Consider the following 5820-nt stretch of genomic DNA (forward strand, 5'->3'; position numbering starts at 1 on the left):
CCTATAGTAGCATTATTAGGAGGTGTGGCCTTGTTGGAGGAAGTATATCACTGTCAGGGTGGGCTTTGAGGTCTTGTATGCTCAATCCCCACCCGGTGTAGAACCCAGTCTCCTTCTGATGCCTGAAGAGCAAGATGTAAAACTCTCGGATCCTCCAGCACCACGTCTGCCTGTACATGCCCATGCTTCCCGCCATGATGATAATGGACTAAACCTCTGAAACTGTAAGCCAGCCCCAATTAAATGTTTTCCTTGTTAAGAGTTCCTTTGATCATGATGTCTCTTCACAGAAATGAAACCCTAAGACAATAAGTGACTCCCAAAACATTTTAGGCCTTTTGTTATTGCCTTTGGTTGCCCCCAAGATGTGGAAAGTAAGTCTCTATAGCTGAAGAGACCATGAATTTTGAACTGGAGGTATTAGAGGCTCCAAACTAGATCTGGCCTGAATGCCTTCTTCCTAAGGACAGCTTTCATGATACCAGAAGGTACTGTGCAAACTTCCAAAGGAGAAAAACAACCACCAGTCCTACCTAGACATGATGTCTATGAACCACAAAAATGACAATCATGGCACAATAACCTTAAAATGGCAGTAATGGCACACATACCTTGGCGGTAACCAACAGCTCTCTAATGATATTTAAGGGTTTCCCTACAGAGGTAAATAATGCATGATACTGAAAACCTAGCCAGTTATCCAGTGCTAGTGAAGTCATGTATCTTGTGGAAGAATCTACCCTCACCACTTTACTGAACTAACAATCTCTAACTACATTTTATATATATATATACATATATATATACAAATATATATATTTGTACTTATACCCACAGATCATTTCTCACTTCTCATCAAAGAAACTTCTCTTTGCAACAGATGGAAACCATTAAAGAAAACCACAACCAATCAAAATGTGGATCCTGGGCCCAACTGATAGATCTGCAACACAATTCCTGCACCCAAGATCCAGGGATTATTGAGGAAGAGGTGGTAGGAAGACTGTAAAAGCCAGAGGAATAGGTAGTTTGCTGTACCTTAAAGATTGTATCTTCTAGAAATGTCAGAAGTTACACCCATACACATGACCGTCTAAACAAGAGCAGAACAAGACTAATGTGGAAAGAGAGAAGCTCATGAGGCCCCAACCCTAGGCAAAGAACTGTAAGTAACTAAGGAATGCTGAGAGCAAAAGAAACAGTCTTCAGGATCAACTCAGTTGCTTATCCAACACCAAATGGTCATCCCTGAAAACGAATACACAAGTAACATTTTACAGAATTGAGTAGGCTGTATTTATGTATTTATAAATATAATACTGTTGCTTAAATGATGGAAAATTCCAACCTTTCTATTTTACCAAGGAGGGCTCAGGAGCCAGATATTGGGGTGAAAACCAGCTAGCTCAGAGAGGCAGAGAAAGCACCTAGCTGACCTTCCTTCTCAGCTCTGGTCTGAATGAAAAAAATTCCAAAAGGCTCTCTAGTACAACTGACAGCCCAGAAAACACCAAAAAGCCTACGGCCATAAGCTTGCTAGTTCAAAGCCCAAAAAGCAAGATTGCTGAGGAGATGAAGTCTAAAGCAAAGCCAGAGCTTGAACTAAAAGCTGCTTCTTCTCCTTCACACTGTCTTAAATACCCCTGGACTCAAAGTCCCTCCTATACTTTAATTCTTGTCAGATGGTTTCTTTCTCTGCCTCTTGGACCTAGGGTTAACTTTATTAGATCTGGTATACACAGAGCTCTTGGATTAAAGGTGTGTGCTAGGGCTGGGCGAACCCCACCATAATCACCTGTTTACAATAAACAGAAAGTTCTTGGATTAAAAGTGTGTGTTAGGGCTCAACCAAACCAAACGATAAACAGGATTTTACATTTCATTTCACAATTTGGGGGTTCACAATGGGATCAAATATCCTGCAGCATAATACACACGCATATATGCCAGCAATGAAAGAAAAAAAAGAGGCCGTTGATTTTAAAGAGAGCAAGGCAAAGGGTACATAGAAACATTCGGATGGAGGAAAGAGAGGGGAAAAATAATGTGATTACATTATAATCTCAAAAACTAAAAAAGGGGGCTAGAGAGATGGCTCAGTGGTTAAAAGCACTGGCTGCTCTTCCTGATGCCCTTGGTTCAATTCCCAGTACCCATATAGTGGCTCATAACGATTTGTAACAGTAGTCCTATGGGATCCAATGCCCTTTTATAGTGTAGAGTCATACAGGCAGACAAAAGAGGCATATACATTAAATATATAAATCTTTAAAAATACTAAAAAATATTTTTTAAAAACACCCCACAGATTTGCCTACAGGGCAACCTTATGTAGACATATTCTCAATTGAGGTTTTCTTTTCTCAGATGACCTCACCTTATGTCAAGTTCGCATAAAAGCTAGACAGCCCACTTGTATTTGATTGGATTGTTGGGGGTTTAGTTACTTAAACAGTCTATATATTTTTCTTTTGTTGAATGAATAGTGTGCCTGGATTTTCTCCTATTCTGTAGATTTTTCTTCACTCTTGATTGTTCTCTTTGCTGTGTAGTAGTTTCTTAGTGGGATGTAACCCCATATGTCGGTTTTTACTTCTGTTAGCTGTACCTTTGGGGTCCTCTATGAAAAACTATATCTTGAAGTGCTTTTCCTGTTTCTTTGTAGTAATTTTACTTGGTAATATAATTCGAAGAGTGTAGCCTCTTCTCTATGTGTCTATCCAATGGCCAACATCATTCTCGCCTTTGTTCTCAGTATCAATGGTTTGTAAAGATGTTTACTGGTGTCTGGCTTTTCCATTCCATTCCATTGGTCTATGTCTGTTTTTATGTAGATGCCATGCTCTTTTTGTTTACCATAGCTTTTGATTATGTTTTGAAGTCAGATATTATGAAGCATCCTACTCCACATACACAATCCTCAGAATAACTGGATATTCTGGATCTGTTATGATTCTATGTGAACCTTTCCATACCCTTTCTATATGTAAAGTCACTCATTTGGTTAGGATTTTCATTAAGTCAACTGACAGATCACTTTTTGTAGGTTTATTTTTTGACCATATGTATTCTTCTGATCTATTAACACATGGTTTCAATCCATGTTTTGGTACAACTAAATTTTTGTAGGTGTTTTATAATCTTACGTTTGTTTTTTTTTTAATAGAGTTAGTTCGTTTCTGTGCTGTCTTTTGTCTAGATTATTTTGTTTTGAGCTGTTGTGATGCATTGCTGTCTTCTTTATCAGCAAATTCATTGCTCACATGTAAAAATACCATCAAATTTTGAATTTTTGAAAATTTATTATAATTCCTAACCATTTTCTTACAGAGTATTTAGGGCTTCCTAAATAAAAGCTACATACATGGGCTACTCCTTCCTTTCCAACTTGGATATTTTTATTATCTCTCCCTTGCTAAGACACTTAGTACTATGTTAAATAAGCACAGCCAAAGTGAGTGTCCCTGCCTTGTTCTCATCTTAGAGAAAATGCTATCATTTCCCAGTTCAGTGTGATGTTGCCTGTGGGTTTATACATACATCCTTCAGTGTTTTGAGGTGTGTGTTTTCTACTCTTTGATACTAAGGGTTTTTCATGAAGGGATCTGAGTCTTATCGACAGACATTTTATCTGCATTTAGTGGGACTGTCACTTAGCTCCTGTTCATTTGGTTGGGTGTATTTTATCACCTTTCTTAATTTGCATGTTCAGCCACCCTCACATCCATAGGATGAGTTTCAATTGATCACGGAGTAAAAACTTCCTGATGTGCTATTGAATATGATTTGCTGGAGTGTTTTGGTTTTTCTGTTTTGTTTTGGGTTTGTTTGTTTGTTTGTTTGTTTGTTTGTTTGTTTTTTGAGACAGGGTCTCTCTATGTAACTCTATCCTGGAACTCCCTGTAGACCAACCCGGGCTTGAAGTCACAGAGGTCTGCCTGCCTCTGCCTACTGAGTGTTGAGATCAAGATGTGCACTATCATGCCTAACTTGTGAGCTGCTGTTTTTTACTGAGAAGTTTTGCATCTACATTCAGTGCAGCTGCAGATGCGTACTTTCTTTTCTTGTATCGTTGCCCCATTTTAATGTAAAGATAATGCTGGCCTTGTAAATACAGGTTGAAAGAACTTCTCCAATTTCAATTTTTAACTATGTTAAGCACTGGTATAAACTCTCCTTAACTATTTTGTGGAAGTAAGCAGTAAAATCAGCAGACCTCAAATGTTTTCCTGAGTGGTCTTTTAATTACTTGCTGCTCCAGTCTTTAACCAATCTAGGTCTGACCAGATTTTCCTATTTCTTTATTCAATTCTGGAAGATTACATTTAGGAATTTATTTTGTTCTCTGTTTCTCAGTATTTTAACATATGATCTTTTGTGGTTTTTATGTCTCCTTTGTTCACCTCTGTTTTACTGAGGTCTTTTCTCCTTTTTTCTTTAATTACAATTCATTTTCTTTAGTACAATTTTGATCATTTGTATAGTATAAGATTTGATTTTAGATATTTCTTCTTTAATCTTCATTATTTCTTCTCTTCGAATAATTTGGGGTTTGGTTTACTCTTGACTTCCTATAGATATAAAGTTAAGTTGCTAATTTGAGGTATTTCTCTTTGTGGGCTGTAAACATTAGTTGCTGTAAACTTCCCCTTCAATACTCCGTGTAATGTTATCACACTGATTTGGAAATAATATGCTCATTTTATTTGTCTCTAGACATTTTTATTTATCTTCAATTACTCCCAGGTCATTTAGGACCATGCCATTTAATTTCTATGCTTCACTTGTTCGAATACAGTTGTATTTCATTGTGGTTTAAGACATGTGTTATGACTTAAACTTTTGAAATTGTTTGATTTGTGGCCACATACATGCTTTTTAGAGCATCTTGCATTCTCTGATGAAAGGAACATATACCATGTAGTTGAAAAATGCGTTATGAATGCCTCGAGGTCTATTTATTTTAGAGCATAGTTCAAGCTCTCTTTGCTGATTTTTTCTATATATAATTTGCCCACTCTGGAAAATGGGGTATTAAAGTCCCTAACTTGTATAAGAGTCTATTTTCACTCTAGATCCAATAATATTTGCTTTGCATATATGTATTAATTTTTAACACTAATTTCTTTATTCTTTGGGAATTTCATCCATCTATTTAATACCTTCTGATTACTCTCACCTCCCACTCTCCTAGTCTTCCCCCTACTCCAGGTCAATCTTCCACCTTTCTCCAAAAGTTCCTTTCTCACATTGATGTGGGTTTTTTGTTGTTGTTGTTGTTTTGGTTTCATTTGTGACACACTGAATTTAACAAGCTCCAGCTATGTCTCCAAGGGTTTGAAACTATCCGTTGTAACCTAATGGGCTCATCACTGTACATAACTGAAGACAATGACTACTGTTCCCCCAAAATCAACCACTAGCTAATATTTAATCAGGAAGAGTTTGGGCCCCTTGAGCCCTGCTGGAATCCATGATCAACTAATGACAGACCGAGCGAAGACAACCTAAGTAGTTATTGGCTCTTGCTTGCAATAAATGTGCATGCTCAAAAGCATTTCTTTATAGCCCTTCTTCCCATTATCTGGCTCTTATTTTCTTTTCTTCCCCTCTGTCATGGTTTCCCTGAGCCTTATGAGGGATGGTGTAAATGATCTATTTAGGGCTAAGTATTGAACTGTCACTTACCAGCTTAAACTCGAGAGACTTAAGGTGCTACAGATGGAGAATATTTGTTTTTTCTTTCTGGGTTGATCCTTTATCACTATATAGTGAATCTTGTTTCTTTTACTCATTTTTATTTAAAGTCTGCTTTCTTTG

This window comes from Meriones unguiculatus, chromosome 1 (assembly GCF_030254825.1).
Source record: "Meriones unguiculatus strain TT.TT164.6M chromosome 1, Bangor_MerUng_6.1, whole genome shotgun sequence".
Lineage (NCBI taxonomy): Eukaryota > Metazoa > Chordata > Mammalia > Rodentia > Muridae > Meriones > Meriones unguiculatus.